Source organism: Puma concolor, chromosome B1 (assembly GCF_028749965.1).
Source record: "Puma concolor isolate L17-30 chromosome B1, mPumCon1.1.hap2, whole genome shotgun sequence".
Classification (NCBI taxonomy): domain Eukaryota; kingdom Metazoa; phylum Chordata; class Mammalia; order Carnivora; family Felidae; genus Puma; species Puma concolor.
The window spans coordinates 132,319,268-132,343,129 of record NC_141670.1 but is presented as its reverse complement, the minus strand read 5'-3'; the positions used below and the strand labels follow the sequence as shown (position 1 = coordinate 132,343,129).

General features: G+C 37.1%; 1 long non-coding RNA gene across 1 annotated transcript; it reads right to left on the bottom strand.

Moving 5' to 3' along the window:
- Window positions 1–4,831: 4,831 nt before the first annotated feature.
- Window positions 4,832–22,685, bottom strand: LOC147581883 (uncharacterized). Its single transcript, XR_015250352.1, has 4 exons — window positions 22,629–22,685; window positions 8,327–8,590; window positions 5,180–5,244; window positions 4,832–5,059 (listed from the first exon to the last, which is right to left on the bottom strand). It is a non-coding gene; the product is annotated as an uncharacterized LOC147581883 (long non-coding RNA).
- Window positions 22,686–23,862: the final 1,177 nt, after the last annotated feature.

The following is a 23,862-nucleotide window of genomic DNA, read 5'->3' as shown; positions in this document are numbered from 1 at the left end:
AAATAGAAATGACAATATTCAGAGAAAATACATTAAAAAGAAAATAACTAGATCTTGGTAATCAATTCTTATAGGATCTCAGGAAGGATTTGTTAAAATGGTATCAAGACCTTGATGTAGACAGATGAATAGACTACATCAACCTTTCAAATCAGGAAAAGTGTATTTGGAGAATGAAGGGGAGAAATCGCAAATTAAGTTTCAGATATATTCAGTGAAAATTCCTGAGGACAAGTAGAGACCTCCTCTAGTAAATTACAAATCTGGGTCTGTAATGAAGAAATGGTGTGGGGTGAAAATTAAATCTCTGGAAATGGGTGAAATCATCCAGGCTGAGCTGGAAAAGAGATGAGAAAAAGGCTGAAAGTAACACCTTGGAAAACATTTTAGGATAAAACAGGATATTAAGCTTGTATTGAGACTGAATCAGAGTAGCCAGAGAGGTAAATATAAGTCAGATGATGACAGGAAAGAAACAAAAGATTTCAAAGAATGGTATAAAGTAATAATTTATGATGAATGAGTTAATATTTGGGAAACACATAGAATAATGCCTGACCCATGGTGATTCTCTATAAAACACATTGAATGCTATTGAAAAATTAAGTTTGGGGCGCCTGGGTGGCGCAGTCGGTTAAGCGTCCGACTTCAACCAGGTCACGATCTCGTGGTCCGTTGAGTTCGAGCCCTGCGTCAGGCTCTGGGCTGATGGCTCAGAGCCTGGAGCCTGTTTCCGATTCTGTGTCTCCCTCTCTCTCTGCCCCTCCCCCGTTCATGCTCTGTCTCTCTCTGTCCCAAAAATAAATAAACGTTGAAAAAAAAATTTTTTTTAAAAAAAAGAAAAATTAAGTTTATGTAACTAAAATGTCCCTCACCACCACCAACCTGGCAATACAAGTAGAGACAACTTAGCAATGATACCATGTTTCTTCATCTCATGGGCATCTGGAAATACTTTTTGGGAATACAGGTTTTGGAATGCCCCTCTCAAATAGTTCTTGTATCTTTTAGCTCCCGTAACTTTGAGGCGTATTCCCTTGTCAGTCACTCCTACTTTGGCTCCCTCTTAACAAGGATTTTTACATAGGCCATTACCTCACTATCACCACTATTAAGTAGGGCAGCTGTGTGAATCCAGTACTCATTTCCAAATGGTCACGGGTGTACTATTCCTTGAAATGTTAAAGTATTGTTTGAACTCACCGAGAAAGATGGCTGTTTTCTCGGTGAGTTCTGGGACTCAGATGGCAGGGACTTAGCTAGAAAGAGGAAGCTGATGTTAAGTTCATAACATCAGTGAATGAAAGCAGGTGACTAGAGGCTGACAGGCAACGGTGACGAGGGATACAGAATTGCAAAGACTAAGAGCAGGAATATCAGTGGCATAGCAGGTTTGGCATAAGGGAGAAGGCAAATTATCTGGAAACCATACTGTGAATGAAGAAGAGGATAAGATGACTTCCACTCCCAACACTGAGGTGTGTAGAGCATGCAGGAATAATCATCAGTCGAGAGAATGTCTTCAGGAATGAGCCAGACTTTAGTGAAGATAGGAGTAAACTATGCTACAAGAGACATAGCATGCAGGGGAATTCACTTACTATAGAAAAACACACACAAAGGGGTATAGGAAAAACAAAACAAAACAAAACAAAACAGTGAAAGGATGGACTAGGGATAAGAACAGAACTTTGTGAGGGCACCTGACTGGCTCAGTTGGTAGAGCATGCAATTCTCGATCTTGGGTTGTGAGTTCAAAATGCACGTTGGGTGTAGAAGTTACTTAAGAAATAAATAAGAATACTCAAAACTTCATAAGATAAATAAACAACAGACCATTTGTGGTTGAAACTAAGAGAAGGTGAGCATCTAGGGGAGCTCACCCAGGAAGAAAGTGGGCCAGCGTCTTAATTTTGCGCCCAAGGGAGACAAGGACAAAATGGGCAATGACAACCTCTCCCTTCCTCAAATTATATTTTCTGAGATTGGTAGACATTCTGCACCCTCTTAGGACCTCCCAGGTTGTAACTAGGATTGTTTCCCTTGTCCATCCATAGTTACAATCGGGCAAGGTAATACCAAGAGGCTCCAAACAGATCATCTCAGGGTCACACATGTTCCTTTTGCAGAGTGGTCCATTATCTCTTGTGGGTCAGCATCATTACTCTTGCCAAGATGGTAACCATCTCAAATAAAATTAGTTACCTTGCACTTTCCATCTTAGAGTATGTTCCCTGCTTACTCAGGTACTTCCTACAGAGAATGGCAACAAGTTTTAACCTATTTTGTTCAATTTTATTTTCAACTTTTTTGGCATTTTTCCAGAGCAGAGTTTCTCATCAACATTATTAACAGTTTGGGATGGATAATTCTTTGTTCTGGTGGTGAGTGGTCTTGTGCAATGTATGATGTTTAACAGGATCCCTCACCTCTACCAGAGCTGCTAGTAGCATGCAGCATGCTTTGAGTCTAATGACCAAAATGGTTCCCAGATATTGCCAAACATCCCCTGGGGAACAACACTGTTCCAGTTGAAAACCACTAGATGGAGAGCAAACCAGTCCTAGTCAACTGAGCATTAAAGTCATGGTTTTTTCAATAAGCTTACTAGATCTTCACACAAATGTCCCTCTAGTCACTTGCTCTGGGAATCAGGCTTCTTAGTGAGGTATGCAAATTAGATGTTCTCTTTTATACCCTCTGATTCCCTGTCCCACTTGCATCAAGACAAGAAAGGTGATGTTAAGGCATTGCTGCAATGAAAACTTGAGTGGTTGATTCTATTCAAGAGCTGTATCTGAATTTACAAGGCCTTTTACATCTAGGGTTTCATTCAATCAATATATTGAGTACAATATAAGAAACCTGTCTTCCACTAAATCATTTTATAAGATTTACATTCATTTTTTATATTCCAGTTACCACAGGGGAAGTGAGACAAATTTAAGCATACAAAGGGATTATAAAACATGCTTCCCCCTGCTTCTGACCCTATGCCAACCATTCCTGGAATAATGGTGGGGAAAGGTAGACTCCCAAAGCCACAAAGCCTCACTGGCCTGGCAACAGTGACTCTTTCAGGGCTTTCTTCTATCCCCTGCTGATCTGCTCCACCCCTTTTCAGTCTGTTGATCTTACCTGATTCTCTGACAACTCAGTGCTCCAACTCCATTGTTAGGATATAGGGAGAAAAATGCTTATCTCAAATGCTTGGAAATTCAAACCTCTATCATATGGTAAAACCATTCCCACTGAGACAATTTGGTGTCCTAAGAGTTAACATTTTACCACTGTGTAAATGTTCTTAATTATAAGCTGCACACTGATTTGTTTGTATGTCATTTAGAATAAATGCTTAGATCATTCAGCTTTCAAATTTATCTCAAATTTCAAATATTCACATTAATTATAGGTAAAAACAAAAGGTGTTCATGTTATTATCAACAGCTTATCTTTTATATGTATGTCTTCCTAAATCAGATTGATTCTAAAAAATAATCCCTGAATTAAAAAAAAAAAAAGAAATTGGATGCTTTTCACAAACAGGAAATAGAGTGCAATGATTTAGAGAATAAACTTTGAAAGCAGATCTGTATTCAGTTCCATTTACTAGCTGCAGGCCTTGAGCAAGTCATTTAAATTGTTTCCTCAGCTATAAGATGGAAATAACATCATACGCGTTTCCATAGTTTATGTTCTGATTAAATAAAACAATGCATGTAAATTATTAACCATATTGCTTATCAAACAGTAAGCAATCAGTATTAGCTGTTTTTATTATAATGTAAAAATTAGTTATATAAGTCTATATGGAACAGAAATAAAAACTGAGCACTGGATACTTGAAAAATATGTATGATAAATGTACTTTGCTTTTTACTGACCTTAGTTTCTAAGTTGGGGAATTTTTGATGGTGAAACAAAGGTATGGGTTCAGAGATGGAAGAGTGAAACTTAGATTGAAGTCTGGGGGATTATTTACATTCTTGGTTGAGGAATGGCCTCTGCCTTAATGTAGACCTGGCCCTGTTTAAAGTTTGAAGTGGGATATATCTTTCTTCAGTTTTCTTAAATATAATCCTTGCCTAAACTACTGAATAAATGAAAAGGATGGGGATGAAATTACTTTATGTAAAAGCAAGTGTTTCATAGTTATATGTACAGATAATTTATAATAAAATCAGAAATACAGAAATAAAACAATAATCATATTGACTTAATATAATCTGCACTGGAAGATAAAATTAATTTCACCTAGAAGAGATGTGAGAAAGGTATAATTGATGTAATGACCTTCTCATTACTAACTTCAAATGAACCATAAATCAATGTTACACAGAAAAATGGAAAGGTCTGGTAGGAGCAATGCTTTCTTCCCAAACAATAGCCAATTCAACAGAAATAAAAAACATGCATAATATAAAAATTCATATTTGATATGTCATATTCTGTATTTTAAGATCTCCAAATTTAGATTTTCAAGTGTGATTCCTTATGTTTACTATCTGTTCAGTAGTTCTAAAAGCTATATTCATAGACAAAAATTTAAAGGAGGAAAAGAACATCATTGTGATAGTTGATAAGGCATCATAAAAATGTAGAAATAAATCTTGTCTTTCATATTTTCACGGATGTTACCCTTGGCAATCCTCAGTATTGATTGCCGATCTTGATATGTGTCCCAAATTTTTTTATAGAGGCAGAGACCCGGGAATGGTTTTGGTTTAGGAATAAGGGCTGACTAGATCCACCCCAGATCGGAATCTCTAAGAGAGGAGCAGGCCCAATTTTTCAATTCCATTATAGAATCTGAAGTGAGGAAGTTAACATCTCTCTTTATAGTGGTGTAATTCTGGTGGCAAGAGACTGCTAGGTACTGAAATTTGACAGATTGAGTTCAACGTGGACGATCATAAGAACTGGAGAGCTCAGAGCAAGAGAGTGGAGAGGACTATTGAGGTGGTATGGTTGCCTCCTGAGATGGAGTATTGATGCCAAAATGGCTTTCTTGACACTCACCACAAAGGCCATAAGTATGTCAGATCATAAAGAAGCCAGACTGAAAAAGAGATGAAACAATATTTCTCACTCAGAAACATTTTATGAAAGGTCATTCATTCAACTTCTCAAACTATGCATTTTTTTTCAGTCATCTATTCAGTTGTATTCATTAACTCACCGAATGCATCAAGCTCTCACTAGGTCCATGTAACAGATCTCTTGACTGCTTCAAATGGCTTAACCCTACACAAAGCACCAGTTGATTCAATAGTTAGCATCACAGATCGATTCTTTCCTCCAGGTTTTCCCAAAGGTTTTACAATTCTTATAGTGTCAGCAAGGGAATTATATTTGCTCAAAACTCCCAGCATTTTCCTAAGGGATTTTGGCTTCTTAGTATGATTTAAGAGGGTATTGCTGTAGATTCTCTGATTTCCAGAATTCATATGAAAGAGCTCAGGAGTACCTTTAGGGAACAGATAAGATTCTTCACAAATCTAGACGACATTTTTTTCCAGGGGCATTAAATCGGAGTTCTCATTAGAAGGAAAGTTAGGGGGCGCCTGGGTGGCGCAGTCGGTTGAGCGTCCGACTTCAGCCAGGTCACGATCTCGCGGTCCGGGAGTTCGAGCCCGCGTCAGGCTCTGGGCTGATGGCTCAGAGCCTGGAGCCTGTTTCCGATTCTGTGTCTCCCTCTCTCTCTGCCCCTCCCCCGTTCATGCTCTGTCTCTCCCTGTTCCAAAAATAAATAAACGTTGAAAAAAAAAAAAAAAAAAAAAAAAAAAAAAAGAAGGAAAGTTAGTTTAGGGCATAATGTAGGACCAATAGAGGACCAGAAAGAGTGGGATTAACATCAAGGCTAGTCTGTGACTTTCCTACCATGAAATATATGAATGAATAATAGTAGGGAAGTATTATGTGTTCTAGGGACTGTTTGGTTATAAGACCTCTAGAAAATAACTAGCTGCAAATTCTCCTGTTCCTTTGACCAGGATCCTTAGTTTGCAGTGTGCTCAGCTCAAGTGAGTGATAAATTGTTTTTGTTGTTGTTGTTTGAGGGTAGGTCTTATTCCCTTACAATGTGGTTCTTCTTCAATATTTATAACTATTTAGAAAAAAGCAAGAGAGAATAAAAAGGAAATTAAAAGTAGAGGGGCGCCTGGGTGGCGCAGTCGGTTAAGCGTCCGACTTCAGCCAGGTCATGATCTCGCGGTCCGTGAGTTCGAGCCCCGCATCAGGCTCTGGGCTGATGGCTCAGAGCCTGGAGCCTGTTTCTGATTCTGTGTCTCCCTCTCTCTCTGCTCCTCCCCCGTTCATGCTCTGTCTCTCTCTGTCCCAAAAATAAATAAACGTTGAAAAAAAAAAAAAAAAATTTAAAAGTAGAAAAGTGGGGGTACTGTGATGTATTAAAGGGCCTTATAAAGAGATGTCTTGATAGTGATTGAGAGAGAGATGGAGAGGGAGAGAGAAAGAGAGAAAAGGAGTGAGGCAGAGATAGAGGGAGAGAGGATGTCAAGAAGAGCAAGAAAACAAAGAAACATTGGGTGATAGCGAATGGGCCTGACAGTGAGGGATGGGGAAACCAATTGAGTTCTGAAAAGCACTTTTATCTGCTTTGAATTCTCAAATTTTTCCATTCAATGTGCACAGCATTACAGTTTTGCAAAATTTGTCAAGTTTGACAAATATTCCATACAAGGATGGGCAGGTACAGTAGTCAAGGTCACTTTTCCCTGCTCTAATCTGACTGCTGAAATGAGTTAGAATGCTGATAATAGAATAGAGCAGTTTCCAGGATTGACTGAAGGTCTACAATTACCACACTTTCTAACAAAGCCCTCGTTTTCTGATGTTCAGACCAGTGACAAAGAGGTTATCTTTAAATTTATCCATTCCTAACTTAAAGGAAGACTGCCATTGAATGGAAAAGCAGGTTTTCTTTTTTTAATGTATATTTAGATTACTTTCCCATTTAATATTTATGCTATGCATACATCTTTTATAAATGGAATCGAAAACCTACATACAGAATCAAAAACCTTCATAAAAAGTATTCATAATACTATGAACACTCATTAAGCTATAAAAAAATTAGAAACACAGTATTTTTGGTTTAGCATTAATAAATTCCTCATAATAAACTCTTAGTTGCTAACAGTCATATTATGTATATCATTGGCCTTTGCACTTTTGTAAAACTTTAATAAATATTATCAATTGACAATGCTAAGAACCAACCTCCACTCCATCTTGGATGTTCTCCCTTTCCTCTGTCCTTACATTACCTAACTTAACCTTACTTGAGCCCCATCCAAGTTTAGCAGGGAAGAAGCATGCATCTTCTGATTTGAGTTTGTTTCTACAGATTACTTAACCTCTTTCAACTTCATTTTTTTCATTTATGAAACATAGGCAAAATGTCTCTTATGCCTGGCTGGTATGAAGATTTAATGGAATAACATATGCTAGCTTCTTTTCTAAATTAACCACCCTGTTTTAAAGAAAATATACTCCATCTACTGCTTCTCAATGTTTAGCTCTAGTATCTTTCCATGAAGCCTGGGAAAGGAGGTAAAAAAATTTCTAGAAAAAAATGATTCTTTTCCTTTAGAATATTGATGCTAGATTATAAATTTTGTACATCAAATACCAACTGACATAAAACAGAAAAAAAAAACACTTAAATATACAATTTAAAAAGAAAGAAATGCAGAAAGAGATATTTATAGAAACTATTAATATTACTATCATTATTAATAACTGTAATTCTCTTCCACTGAAGGCAAAAAGTGACTGAAACATAAATAATGGGCTCTTCCTCCACACTCCCCACATACACACATGCATCTTCACAGGGTGACCTCAAACTCAGCTTTTGCATATGCCTTTGCAGGGGCAGAAAAATTTAACTTCTTTTCTTCTAACTTCTTTGGCTGGTCTAATAATTAAAATGATATGAAGACAGATTAACATAACAAAAAAACAAAATTTTAATAACTTCTAATCTAAGGGAAATAGAACCTAGGAGAACTGAGTGACTCCACAAAATGGCCAAAGCCATCACCTTACTTCATCAAAGACAAAAAATAACGTTGGGGATGGGGAGTCAGTTATGGGAGATTACCAGGAAAAGCACAATAAATAAGGACAATATTGTTATACAGATTTAATTCCTAGCCTTCTTTGTTGATGAGAGTTTCTAGAGATTTACTTGGTCATCACCCTCTTCCGGGTACAGTATTAGAGACATTCCTATACATGGAGATTTATCTTATCAAAAGAGTAGCTTTTACTCACCAATGTCTGCTATTTCTTAAAAACTTACCACTTTAAAATAATCAATACGCCAAAGAGACATATTTTGAGGTGGCAAAATCTGCTCCCTTTCAGTTCCTCCTTTGGAATTTCAAATAAGAAGTTTCACAATCCAGAAGCTAAGTTGACAGATTGCTCCATATCTCACTGAAGCAGTCTCAGTCTTGAGAAATCGGTCAGTTCAGTTTAACAGTTGTGTCTCATTTTAGGAAGCCGACCCAAAGTCAGGCTATATTGTGAAAGCAAGCCATCAGGGATTTAATAAGAGGCATTTCTATAGACACAAAAGAAAAAACAAAAGTTAATGTTTGGAGCAAATTATAAACCCAGGGTCTGAGTTCTGAGAACTGCCAGTTGAGAATTCTAGATGTCAGCTTCAAAGCATCTTCAGGTGAAGTGAGAGCAGGCAGTGGCAGTCTGACAGATCTTCCTGGTTTGCAGTTTGAATGTCTCTGATGTCATGGAGCCTATCAGTCCACTTTGTCAGTGGTTCCTACAGCAAAAGTTTGTCTAACCATGAGCTACTCCAAGTCCTCTAACATCAGTTTGCAGGGCTTCAGTAAAAGGCAATTTTCTCAGTGATTCCAAGTCAAAAGAGGGGAAGAAAATTGAAGTTTGGAGATTTGTAGGCATATGAGGAAACTAGAAGGATTTACAGATTAAAAAAACAAAACAAAACAAAACTCAAAAACAATTAGCATGAATAGAAATAACAGGACTAGAATCTGGTATCCACATAAGTATTACAGTTTCTACTGAAGCATGATTTTTCTCTCTGCAGGCATCCCCATTTTTACTAAAGACAATTATAAGTAAAACTAAATTTTTGCAAAATTATTCTAGTCTCAGTAAATTTGGCCTAAAGATAGATAGATAGATAGGGAGAGAGAGAGAGAGAGAGAGAGAGATTAGATAGATTTGGCCTGATTATTTACAAAGGTACAGCAGATTGAGGTGCCTGGGTGGCTCAGTCAGTTAGGCGTCTGACTTAAGCTCAGGTCATGATCTCGAAGCTTGTGAGTTTGGCCCGCATCAGCTCTGTGCTGACAGCTCGGAGCCTGGAGCCTCTTCAGATTCTGTGTCTTTCATGCTCTCTCTGCCCCTCCCCTGCTCACACTCTGTCCCTCAAAAATAAATAAACATTAAAAAAAATTCAAAGGTACAGCAGATTAAATCTCTGTTACTGCAACTTTTCTCTAATGTTTATTTTTATTTTTGAGAGAGAGAGCAAAAATAGGGGAGGGGCAGAGAGAGAGGCGGGGACAGAGAGTCTGAAGCAGGCTCTGGGCTGACAGGAGCGAGCCCAATGTGGGGCTCAATCTCAAGAACCAGGAGATCACAACCCAAGCTGAAGTTGGACACTCAACCAACTGAGTCACCCAGCCACCCCTGAAACTTTTCATTAAAAACTTCAGATAGGATTTTTAAAAGTCTGGGAAGCCAAGCCAAGGACTTGCTATCAGACCAGCCTGAAATACTTACAGATTATAGTGACTTCCTCTCTTCTCAAAGCCCCCCAGTATCTTAAGGTTCCTTCACCTGCCAGGAAGTGATGTTCCTTATTCACCCCGTAAGGTTTCTGGGAACCCCATAAGCAGGGCACCTGGCTGTGTTTCCAAACGGCTTTATTGGCTCCATAAAGTCAATCTTAGTTCCTTAAAGCTGTCTAGCATATCTGATTTTATGCACATCCTCAAATCTGACACTTCAGTCAAAGCCTTGAAAATATAACCAATTTGTGTCCTATTACAAGAACAGATTGTTATTGAACTTATGAAAATAACTAGATTGCCATGAAAATAAGAATAGTCATTGAAAGTTTCTGAATTCGGGGGTTATCAGGTAGGGAAAAAAAGATAAATGCTTCATTTTTGTTCACAAAGATATATTTTACCAAATTGCTCTAAGTCATAGGTAGCTTAAGAGAAAAGAGAAAAAGATTGCTTTTAAATCTTGAAAAACAAAATATTTTTCAAACAATCAGCAACATTTCAATATATCATTTGCAAATATCTTCTCCCATTCTGTTGGTTGCCTTTTAGTTTTGTTGATTGTTTCCTTTGCTGTGCAGAAGCTTTTTATCTTGATGAGGCCCCAACAGTTCATTTTTGCTTTTATTTCCCTTGCCTTCAGAGACGTGTCAAGTAAGAAGTTGCTGTGACTGAGGTCAGAGAGGTTCTTCCCTGTTTCCCCCTCCAGGATTTTGATGGTTTCCTGTCTCACATTTGGGTCTTTCATCCATTTTTAGTTTATTTTTGTGTATGGTGTAAGAAGGTGGTACAGTTTCATTCTTTTGCATGTTGATGTCCAGTTCTCCCAGCACCATTTGCTGAAGAGACTTTTTTCCATTGGCTACTCTTTCCTGCTTTGTCAAAGATTAGTCAGCCATACATTTGTGGGCCCCATTCTGGGTTCTCTATTCTATTCCACTGGTCTATGTGCCTGTTCTTGTGCCAATACCATAGTGTCTTGATGATTACAACTTTGTAGTAGAGGCTAAAGTCTGGGATTGTGATGCCTCCAGCTTTGGTTTCCTTTTCCAACATTACTTTGGCTATTCAGAGTCTTTTGTGGTTCCATACAAATTTGAAGATTGTTCTAGCTCTGAGAAAAATGCTGGTACTATTTTGATTGGGATTGCCTTGAATGTGTAGATTGCTTTGGGTAGTATGGACATTTTAATAATATTGTTCTTCCAGACCATGAGCAAGGAATTTTTTTCCATTTCTTTCATAAGTTTTCTATAGTTTTCAGTGTACAGGTCTTTTACCTCTTTGGTTACATTTATTCCTAGGTATTTTATGGTTCTTGGTGCAATTGTAAATGGGACCCATCCTTGATATCTCTTCCTGTTGCTTCATTATTGGTGTATAGAAATGCAAATGATTTCTATGCATTGATTTTATATCCTGATCCTTTGTTGAATTCATGTATTAGTTCTAGCAATTTTTTTAGTGGAGTCTTTCAGGTTTTCATGTATAGTATCATCTCATCTGCAAAAAGTGAAAGTTTAGCTTCTTCTTTGCCAATTTGGATGCCTTTTATGTCATTTTGTTTCAGTATCCAAAATCTATAAAGGACTTAACAAACTCAACACCCGAAAAACAAATAATCCAGGGAAGAAATGGCCAGAAGACATGAATAGACACTTCTCCAAAGAAGACATCCAGATGGCTAACAGACACCTGGAAAGATGCTCAACAACACTCATCAGCAGGGAAATACAAATCAAAACCACACTGAGATAGCACCTCACACCGGTCAGAGTGGCTGAAATTAACAACTCAGGAAACAAGAGATGTTGGTGAGGATATGGAGAAATGGGAACCCTCTTGCCACTGTTGGTGGGAATGCAAACTGGTACAACCACTCTGGAAAACAGTGTGGAGATTCCTCAAAAAAACAAAAATAGAATTATCCTTTGCCCCACTAACAGCACTACTGGGAATTTATCCAAAGGAATGCTGCTTCATAGCAGCACATGTACCCCAATGTTTATAACAACACTATCAATAATAGACAAAATATGGACAGAGCCCATATTATGTCCATCAACTGATGAATGGATAAAGAAGTTATGGTATATATACACAATGGAATACTACTCAGCAATGAAAAAGAATGATATCTTGTCATTTGCAACAATGTGAATGGAACTGGAGGGTATTATGCTAAGTGAAATAAGTCAGTCAGAGAAAGACAGATATCCTAGGTTTTCATTCATGTGTGGAATGTAACAAACTTAACAGAAGACTATGAAGGAAGGGAAGGGAAAATAGAGAGTGAGGCAAACCATAAGAAACTGTTAAATACAGAGAACAAACTGAGGGTTGATGAGGGGGTGGAGAGAAGGGGAAAATGGATGATGGGCATCAAGGAAGGCACTCGTTGGGATGAGCACTGGGTTTTGTATGTAAGTGATGAATCATGGGAATCTACTCCTGAAGCAAAGGGCACACTTTACACATTGTATGTTAGCCATCTTGACAATAAATTATACTTTTAAAAAAATCAGCAACATTTCAAACAAAAAGTCATACCAATTATAATCATCATTAGTTCTTTCAGTCCCATATAATTAATTCTTGTTGATCTTGATCTTTTGTTAGCAGTTTTGTAAATCCAATTTTTCCATTATAGTTCTGTAAATTCTTACCCAGTTTAATAGTCTGATCTTAAAAGTTACCAGAAACTGGTACTCAGTGCTCTTTCCTTGAGTTTCACTAAAGATAAAGCACTTTTGCAAAAGGATCAGAGTGAACAATAAACACAAAGGACAAAAGATTTAAAAGTGACCATTGTTAAAGATCTCATGAGAGTGCATTATAATGCAATTGACAGTGAAATTTGCTTTTTTTTGTGACACACAACACTTCAAGACAATAACTAGAATTATAAGTGACAGTGTTATACCAGAACATATCCAATTTCTAGGAATTTCACAAATTCTAGAACACATATTAATGATATTTCACCCAAATAATATCACCTAAGAAGGTTTATCATCACTTATTAGACAATGCTTCCCACATAATTTACCATAGCAAATGAGTCTAATTAGTGTAACATCTTTCTTTTCATAGGGAGATAGCACAAATATTTTCAAATGTTCCAGAGACCCTCTGGGATATCCCAAAGTTAGTCTGAGGTCAAAAAGGCTTCATTTAGAATTTGATTTTGGGAGGCTTGTCAAAAACATCAAAGATAATTATGAAAAAATAATTGACTAAATAAGACTAAATAAGATCAAAGATAATTATGAAAAAAATACTTAATTATCTATTTTTTTTTAATTTTTTTTTCAACATTTTTTATTTATTTTTGGGACAGAGAGAGACAGAGCATGAACGGGGGAGGGGCAGAGAGAGAGGGAGACACAGAATCGGAAACAGGCTCCAGGCTCGGAGCCATCAGCCCAGAGCCTGACGCGGGGCTCGAACTCACGAACCGCGAGATCGTGACCTGGCTGAAGTCGGACGCTTAACCGACTGCGCCACCCAGGCGCCCCTTAATTATCTATTTAAACAGAGTAACAATAAAAGATTTCAAAGGCAAAGACAGAAGGTCACATAGTTGTGTGGAAAAAATAGCTTTTTTAATATTGAGAAGACTCAGTTTCCCTAAGTAAAGAAAGACCTGATGATAAAGAACACAGGAAATAATTTTGATTAGTTACAAAACCTTTGCTTTCCAGGCACATTACTTAAAAGGTAAAGAAAACCTTTCATACATTCTTATCAGGAACAGACCCATAATCCAAGAAAACTGTCCTTTACACAGATGAAAGAAAATCATATTTTGGTTTTACATAAATACACTATTGCTTTAAAACTTAGTTTTATAACTCATAATAAGCTCCTTCAATTTTAGCCAAATTACACAAAGTAAGGTACTCTCTCTTTTTCTTTTCCCAAATTTCTATTTAATTTTGTCCTCTATTCTCTTTTCAATTCTGAACTAACCAGTTTTACTTTAAAATAAATCTACTTATTTTTCCTTTAACAAAAATGCATTTCCATACCTCATAACTTTTTTTTAAGTTTATTTATTTATTTTGAAAGAGAGAGAGAACCCAAGTAGAGTGGGGCAGAGAGAGGGAGGGAGAGAATCCCAAGCAGGCTCCACACTGTCAGTGCAGAGACTGATACAGGGTTGAACCCATGAACTGTGAGATCATGACCTGAGGTGAAATCAAGAGTCAGACACTTTACCGACTGAGCCACCAGGTGCCCTGTTTTTTATTTTTATTTTCCCCACACCTTTTCTTAACCCAAAACACATCCTTTCCCTACATACCCAGTCATTTCTCTTATTATTGCTAGTAGTTTTAATTACATATGAATTAGAATCTTAATGCTTAGAAACCTTAAAGTCTAGTGAAACTAAGAAGCAATTACGGGGGCACCTGGCTAGCTCAGTCAGTGGAGCATGTGACTCTTGATCTTGGGATTGTGAGTTCTAGCCCCAAGTTGAGTGTAGAGATTATTTAAAAATAAAACCTTAAAAAAAAAAGAAAATAAAAGTAAGGAATTGGGAATTGTCCATTACACCAGCATTATCTGGTCTGGCAAATTTTTCAGTACATATTATAATTTCTTGAAACATGTACCATCTTTAATAGTATATTTCAATGTGGCACAAGTCATGTCTACTAACAGACACAAATTTATCTTTAGTTCCTTTGCAATAGGAATCCAAAAGTAAATAAATCTATGTTCAGTAATTAATATGTCACTATTTTATCTTATTTGGGAATAATCTAGATATTCAATAAATTTCCCTCACTTAACTTCGTAAAACTCCAAAGTTTCAAGTTACCAGAAAGATTTTGGAAGCATTTTTTAAGTACACATACCATAAAATAATTATTGCTTAAAAAGTGGCCAAAAAATCTTATCCCACTTACTTCTATCTGAATCATTTGCTCCCAACAATTATGTTTCGATTGCTCATGAAAATTTCGTCAAACATTAGACAAAGAACTATCTCAAGCTATTTTTCTTGCTGACCAATTTTTTTAAAGTGATTTAACATGGAACTCATGAGAACTCTAAAGACATGTTTATTTTAATTAAAATAATAAACTTAAACTAGTTTCAATACTAAATAATATCCCATATCACATGAACCTGAAAAGCATTTGGGTTAGTTTCTATTATAATTTTGAGAATTTTTATGAATATTAAGTTTATATAAGTGCTTGATTGTTTAAGCCAATTAAAAGGCTTTTTACTGATTAATTTTGGAGGTAGAAAAATATCACACATCTGTAACACAGATACACAAAAACACATAGACAAACAGGGTGCCTGAGTGTGTCAGTTGGTTGAGTTTTTCACTCTTGATTTCAGCTCAGGCTATGATCCCTGAGTCCTGGGATGGTGTCGCACCGAGTGTGGAGCCTGGTTTCTCTCTCTCTCTCTCTGTCTCTCACTCAATCTCTCTCTCTCTCTCCCTCTCCTTCTGTCTCTCTCCTCCACTTGCACTCTTTCTCTCTAAAAACAAAACAAAACAAAACAAACAAACACACAAAATCCCTAAGTAAAAAACATACAAACACAGAGACCAGATAGTCACTAATATTTATGGAGAGGGTTTTTAAGCTTTGTATTTGTTCTTGACAAATAATCTTAAAGAAGCTTGATCCAGAGTTTTTGCAGTAGAACCTTTCCAGCATTTCTATTTTAAAAAGGCCTCCTTAGGGGCACCTGGCTGACTCTTGATCTCGGGGTTGTGAATTTGAACCCCATGTTGAGTGCAGAGATTACTAAATGAAAAAATAAACTTAAAAAAATAAAAAGGTCTCTTTATTACCCCAACATTTTTTTTTCCTTCCGATGAAAAATTTCTCCCTAAAGTTTGTGTTTCAAAGAATGGCTCTTAGGTCCTAGAATCGAGGGTAAAAAAAAAAAAAATCTATATCACAAAGACACGGGGGAATTATCTAAGTTTTCTCCAAGGAGTTTTGTGGTATATTTGCTTGAAAGTCTAGGATAGCCATTTATATGCTTCCTTCTTTTTCTTAATTGCAGGACAATTGTACTTACTGTGTCCTGAGTTTTTACAATATCTACAAATGTCTAAAGGCAAATAGGAAAGGGTCTCAGGAGATTGAGTTGCTTTTCACAGTTATGCTTTTGTTTTTTTAAAGAGTCAAGCTGTAAATCAAGAGTTGTTACTTATTGGGGTGCCTGGGTGGCTCAGTTGGTTAAAGCATCCAACTTCAGCTCAGGTCATGATCTTCAGTTCATGAGTTCAAGCCCTGCATCAGGCTCTGTGTTGACAGCTCAGAGCCTGGAGCCTGCTTCTGATTGTGTGTCTCCCATTCTCTCTCTGCCCCTCGTGCCCCCCCCCCCCAATAAATAAACATTAAAAAATTTTAAAAAAGAAAAGAGTTGTTACTTATTTTGTCTTCATTCCTACAAGCTATCTTCAAAGAATTAGGTAGCCTTTTCCCATTCAAACACTTAGAGATTGATTTGCCCACTTAACCACACTATTTTACATTTGCCTTTTTATATCAGTCAGAAATTTTCCGACTGAGATAGAAACCAAAAGATTTCTATGTTCTGCTGTGCAAGGGACATAAATTCTTTGTGTGGGGCATCTAGGATATATCTACAAAAGACATTGCATAGGAAGGTCTCAAACTAGCAAAGCCTGATATGGTGTCCAGTAAAATGAGCCTTATTGTCTAACCTGATACTTCTGCTAAATGTACTTCCTGGCTTTTAGCATTTGCATGAGTAATCTGTATATCCTGGGCCTAGAGATTAGGTTGGAGTGCTCTCTCTAAATCCTGTAGGGAAAAGGAATCTAAAACATGCAGATGGAGCTAGATTTTGAGAAGGGGAATTTATGTTGACTGTGGAGATGAATTTTTGTTCTAATTCCATTCTTTCATCTTATTAAGTCAGCCTCTAAGGCTAACCATTATAGTTCTCTGTATCCACTTGTGAAGCTGGTCTTTCCATAGGTATCAATAAGATGATTGCTTAGGATAAGAATGGTCTAAAATTTTATTTTTCTTTTAAATATAGCCAATCCAAAGGACCCATCATCTGACCATTGACAAGTAGGATCTTAATAATTTCAACAGCAACTCAAACGAAAAAACCTTTTTATTACTTGACCATGCACACAAGAGGGTTCCAAAAGAGCGTGCAAAAGATGCATCCCTCACAAGATCCAGAAAGTTCACTCCCAGAGTTTTCCTTGTCACCAGTTACCTCAATACCAGACCTTTACAACTCACCTGCTTATACTCAGTGACCTTTGTCCCACATTTTTCCTTAAGCTGTACTTTCCACTTTATCTCTTAACTCAGGCAGATGGAAAGCAAAACTACCCCTCAAGCAATAGCAACTGCCCTGATAAGACCTCCAGCTGGCCCAGAACACCAAGACCAGTTTGAGCATAACTCCCTGCCTCACACCTACACAGGTGTACCAGGAAGTGACCTAGAATGACCTAGAATGACCTCACTATAATACTCAAATCTGTGCCCAACGAGGAGCACAAGCCTCATTTACATAACATGATGAATGTACAGGTACATTTCCTTAAGATGCATGTGCAACCTTATGCCTGCCTCTACATATGGTGGCAAGGCTCTCCTTTGTAAATATTTATCCTAACCCTGAATAAAAGGAACCTATCCACCTTCGTCTGGGAATCACAACTTTGGAAGTTATTCCCTGTGATTATTTGCTGCAAGTAAAGTTTCCTTTATACAACAACTCACCTGCTTTAGTTTCTGTGACTCACCAAAGAGTGAATTCACTTTGGTTCAGTTACAGCATAAGAAAGTAAAGCCCTCCATTGTCACTGTTGGTAAGAATGGTATAATACAGACACTGTCTAATTTCCCACATTAACTTGAGATAGTTCCAATCACAGACTTGCTAATATGTGATATTGGGCAAGTGCTACTGATGAGGTTTTGGGGTGATGGTGGGGGTTCGGAGCTGATGGCCAAGAAAGAATTCTTGAAGATGTCTTTGGTGCAAAAAGGTGATTTTATTAAATCATGGACATAGCAGCTGTGGGTAGAAAGAGCTGCACTGGGGCTGTGAAGAGTGACTGGTTATATTCTGTGGAGTTGGGGGAGGTAAAGTCAAGAGGAAGTTTCTTAAAGGGATTTCCATATGCTAATGAAGACTCACAGATTACTAGAGGTGTAGCTATTATCAAGTTAAGATTGTTTTCCCCTTGTAGCAAAGCATTAACATTAAGACAGTAGGAAGTTCCTGGACATTAGGCTATTGATAAGGTTGTCCTTTTCTTGTAATTGTACTAAGATATTGTAAACTGATGGAGACTCTATCAATTTAACCATTTGTTTTCTGTCCTCTACTTTGTTCTTACACAGTCAGAAGTACCTGAGGAATAGCACACATATCCCACCTGAGGGTGGGAGGTGTGCTAGCTTGTACTTTGCCTTCAGTTTGCCTTATGGTCCCTCATCACTATTGGAATGGGACTTTTTCAGTACTAAAAAGACACAAAGTTGGGACAACAAAAGCCCCTTATGTACCAAGACTCCTTAAGACAAACCCCCTTGAGAGTTAGCACAGCAGGACAAAGAGAATGCTGCCTGTGACTTTGTGTCTCAGAATCTCAGTCTATTCAACTGGTCGTTAGATGCATACCATTACGTGCACCTACTGGATGTCAGAGGCCAGAGAGAATATTCTCACAGATTACAAAGCCAAGATTTCAAGGCATAGAACAAGATGAAAGAGACAAAAGAGAACAATGATCATCTCTGGGAAGAAAGGGATCAACATAGAACAAATTTTTACCAAGGTCACTATACACAGGGAACTAGTTCACACAAATATTTTCTCCTGCTAATCTAAATTTAGAAAAGGAATAAAAGGACTCTCACTTCCACTGGACTCTGCAGGCAGAAATCCATAGTAAGAATTTTTACTTTCTGTTGGCTTTTTTTCAGAGGTCTCAGGATCTCTGAACTGCAGAAGCCCCAGAACAAGGTCTCATCTGGGTTGCGAAAACTGTAAGGGAGGAAAAGTTTTCCTTGTCCCCTTCTAGGTTCTTTGGCTGGTCTAATGATTAAACTGATATTAGACAGATAAACAGAAGAGAAACAAACAAAGCTTTATGTTTTTAAAGCTTATTTGTTTTGAGAGAGAGAAGGGGGGTGGCGCACACACAGGTCGGGAGGAGCAGAGAGAGATGAAAAGAGGGAATCCCAAGCAGGCTCCATGCTGATAGCAAGGAGCCCAGTGTAGGCCACGAAGCGTGAGATCATGACCAGAACCAAAGTCAAGAGTTGAACACTCAACCTACTGAGCCACCCAGACACTCCATACAAACAAAACTTTAATAACGTACATACTTCCTACATGTAAGGGAAAGACCCAGGAGAACTGAGAAACTCTCCAAAATAGCCAAAACCATCACCTTAAATGTTGACTTTACCTAAAGACAAAAGACAATGTTGAAGATAGGGAATCAGTTATGGGAGGCTAGCAGGAAAAGCACAGTATATAAGGATAATGTCATTATACAGATTTAAGTTCTTGCCTTCTTCCTTATAAGAGTTTCTAGATATTGAGTCAACCTTCTTTTCCAGTTACAGTGAGGGAGACACCCTTCCAAAGGTCTCTTACAAAAGAGTTACCTCAAAAAAAAGAAACAAATGGAAAAAAAAAAAAAAGAGCAACTTCTACTCAGTTGTCTCAGCTTCACCATTGTCTCCTGTTTCTTAAAAATAACCAGTTTAGGGGCACCTGGGTGTCTGACTCTTGATTTTGGCTCAGGTCATGATCTTACAGTCTTGAGATCCAGCCTGGAGCCAGGCTCCATCCTGGGTGTGGAGTCTGCCTAAGACCCTCTCTCTCCTTTTCCCTCTGCTCCTTACCCACTCGTGCTCTCTCTCTCTCGCTCTCTCTCAATAAGTAAGTAAATAAACAAATAAATAAATAACCAGTTTAAAATAAGCAACACGTCAAAGAGACATATTTTGAAGTGGCAAAATCTGCTCTCCTTTACTGTGAGGAAAAAACAAGATGCTGTTGATTGTTAAACAGGTCTTATTTAAGTTCAATCCAAACCCTTAGCATTAATGCAAAAAGAGTTTTGGAATCTTTGATATTAAGAGGAACGTTCTGGGACTCCCGGGTGGTTCAGTCAGTTGAGCTTCCAACCCTTGGTTTCAGTATAGGTCATGATCTCACAGTCTATGGGTTTGAGTGCTACATCAGGCTCCATGCCACCAGTGCGGAGCCTGCTTGGGATTCTCTCCCTTTCTTTCTCTCTCTGCCCCTCACCCCCTCCCCCCTCAAATTAAATAAACTTAAAAAAAAAAAAAAAAGGAACTTTCTGCTTTTTCAAAATGTGCACATATTTTTACCAGACTGGAAAAGGGTGAACAGACATCATATATGTATTGGAAAAAAAATGAAATCATTTCAGATTCCATTGTACTCTCAGCTATACAATTTATTGTGGCATGATTTAGCACTCCTAATTTATGGTAATAGCCATAAATTCAGTCTATGTGTTCATCATGAATGTCTCTTCCTTAAGCCTTTATATTTTAAAATGTATTTTAATATTTTAGCTTTAATTTTGATGAAATTTCAACTCAATACTATGATGGTCTGTTAATTACAAATTCTTTTAGAAGGCAGCTGCTTACTTCTCTACAATTTATAGCCTTTTAAACCTACTCAGATCAGCTTTGAAATATATAATTATGCAGCTTAAAAGTCATTTGTAATGATCATACTTCTAAGATAATCTTGTATTTTAGATATGAATAGAGTAAAAATCAAACTACATCACTAAGATTATTTGGGTTCAATTTCAAAAAGCTACATTGCTCGTTCACTTTTTTACTTTCATATAGTCATCACACAGATCACACAAAGAATTTTTTTTTCCTGGAGGCCAGTCTTTAAATTCAACAGCTAGTAGTATTAAAAAATGATTGGGAGTTGGAGGGGGGGCCGAATATATGTAGAGAATATTGGACTGAACAGAAGCTCAGGCAGAGAGAAAAATACCTCCTGTGTATAACAAATAAACAGTGCATGATCTCATTTGTACCTCAAGACAAGCTACTAAGATCTCTATTGAATTAACAATGAAGCACTTTAACTGTAATGCTATGGAATTCACTGTGGCTATTTTAATATTTGTGGCAATTTTATTTGGAGTAAATATATATACCTATATAAAGAATTAGAGGTCTTTTCTATACATATTGTGTTAGTTTGGGTGGAACAGCTGCCATTTAAGATAGGGAGCTTTAAGCAAGGTATAGTGATATTTGAAAAAGGAATTATTTTTTCTTCTCCTGGCATCAAATAGAGTCAAAAGCCTTTATCTATGATAAGCAGATTTTTAAATAAAGAGTTATGAAAATGAAGGCATATGTAGGAAGCATTTTCTTTTAGATCCCTTTTCACTGTTTCAAATTGGCTTTTATTTCCCAGTCATTTCTATGATATTTACATTCAGGTAGCTGAATCAGCAAAGGGGTTATTAGAACAGACTAGTAATGGAAATGATTTGCTCAGGGATCCCTGGCAGTAAAAGCTTCAGTATAGTGGTGCAATGCTAAATGATTTGCATGCTGGTGGGGTGAGGATACTACAGCCCTGTGTTCTTTTCCCCGCTTCCCGCCTCAGTTCCTGCAGATGGAATTAGGCTCACGGAAACTTACAACTGAGATAGAGAATTATTACTTTTCAAGTAATCTCTTTAAGTTGCATGGAACAATATTTTCTTTATAAATACCCGAGAATAATCCCCTTCTTTCCTATATTATGTAAATTGTGTTGAGTTTCTAATTTTGCTAATGTCAGAGTGCATGTAGGACATTCTGGGATATTGTAAATATCTTGGATTTAAAAAAAAAAAAAGGTTTTTGTTCTAACATCAAGAATAAATATGTCAATTAAATGGAAAGTAGTCAATGATCCAGAAAAGAAAAAAAAAAAATGGAAGCATAAAATGAATTGAGCATTATTTTTCCTCTAAAGCCCTAGGCTCCAAACACATTGGCCTAGTTTCCGTTCCTCCTACCTAGGAATACAGCAAGCTTGTTTCCACCTTAGGGTCTTTGAGCTGGCTGTAGCCGGCTCCTTTTTGTTATGCAGATCTTAGTTTAAATGTACTTTCAAAGAGAGTCTTCTTCTGACACACCCCAACCAAAGTCAGCCAATTGCACAGGGTATACTTTTGATTTCTTTTCCTTATAGCATTTACCATTTCTTGAAATTATCTTATGTATTTGTTTATCCATTTGTTATCTTTCTGCCTGCCTTCCCAGTAGCATTCTTCTACCTACTCGAAAATAAACTCCAGGAAAGAAAGAACCCCACCTTCCTTGACCACTGTTTTATATCTAGCCTGGTCTTAGAACAGTGATTAAGAAATCTTGAGTGTTTAAAAAATATCTGTTGACCACTTGGAAACGTGTTATTTCTTAGCAGATGTTATGTTTAGAAAATAAAGCTAGCTACGTTCTGGTCAATTCCAAAAAAATATATAATTCATGTTTTCAACACTTATTTCTACTACAGAGGGTAATTTGGAATTATTTTACATGTATTTAGTTGCACAATAAGTTGGAAGAATTTACATATTCACTGAGTTAGCAATTTGGCTTTGGTGAAAATTAATAACAATAGATACCATATACTGAATACTTGCATATGTACTGTGCTGAGCATTTCCATTCTCTCTTATTTAATTCCCTGAAACACCCAGGGACAGTAAATATTATTACTACTGTCATTTCATATATGTGGGGATTAAGAACTAGCAAAGTAACTTACCCAAAGTTGCTCGGCTAGTAAAATGTGGAGCAAGGATTGATGTCAGTTCTGTGCAACGTGCAAAGGCAGCGATCTTAATTACAACATTATATGGCCTCTTATTGGATAAGTTGTTATGTCTAAGCGTTTTTCTTATTTGCATAGTAGAACCATATTTTTCTTTTTTTATAAGATATACCTTCTATTTAAGCAATAGTCAGCTGCAGCACCTGGGTGTCTCAGTCCGTTAAGCATCTGACTTGGGCTCAGGTCATGATTTAGCCGTACCTGAGTTTGAGCCCCGTGTCAGGCCTGGAACCTGCTTGGGATTCTGTGACTGTCTCTCTCTCTCTGCTCTTTCTCCCACTCATGCTCTGTCTCTGTCTCAAAAATAAATAAGCATTTAGTAATAGTCAGCTGCATGCTTTTTCCCCTGGTTTTTGTTATTGTTTTATTTTTTGAAGTAGACATGTAAACTATCTAATCATATTTTTTCTCTTTCAACCAAGGCTAAGGTTGTCTATAAATATAGAAGAATGTGAAGGAAAAGAATTCAAATGGTGACCCTACTTCTATGATGGCATTAGCACACTGCCTAACCAGCAAATATTCCCTGAAAACTCTGCCGGATGTATACTACCATTCTATGGGACCTTGTTCTAAGGATTTGGAGGCAGGCTTCCAGATGCTGGAAATAATGTATTCAACTGGTAGCTTAATTCTTGAAAATGGAGTTACATGCTTAACTCAAGGAGTTACAGTGTAGTCCATCTTGTGGTTGGTTTTATTTAAAAATGTATTCATTTGATTGAGACATTTGAAGGAATAAGATAGTATCCACCATATGAGTAAGACCTCTGTTGAAGGCAGCCATTGTGATTATGGTAAAGAAGAAAAAGAAATAGGAGTGTGAGGGATGGCAACAAGGAGAAGAAAAGAAAGGGGGATAACAAGGAGAAGAAGAAAGACAGGAAACTATTAAAGGCATAGTAAATAAAGGAGAAATATTTTATTTACCTTTAAAAACATTTGCTTTTTTTTTAAAGCAAGGAATCCTTTTCTGTAAAATGTATTATATAGAGTTTTTTTATACAACTATGTCTTCTGCAAAAAAATTAAAAATCCTGCAGTTACATTAAGGAAAAAAAAAAAAAAAAAACTTTAGGTAAGCTCTGTCTCTCAAAAATGTGAGGGTACTAATACTACTCTATGAGTTTTACAGAGTATTGAGCGGAAGAATGTTTAGGAACATAAC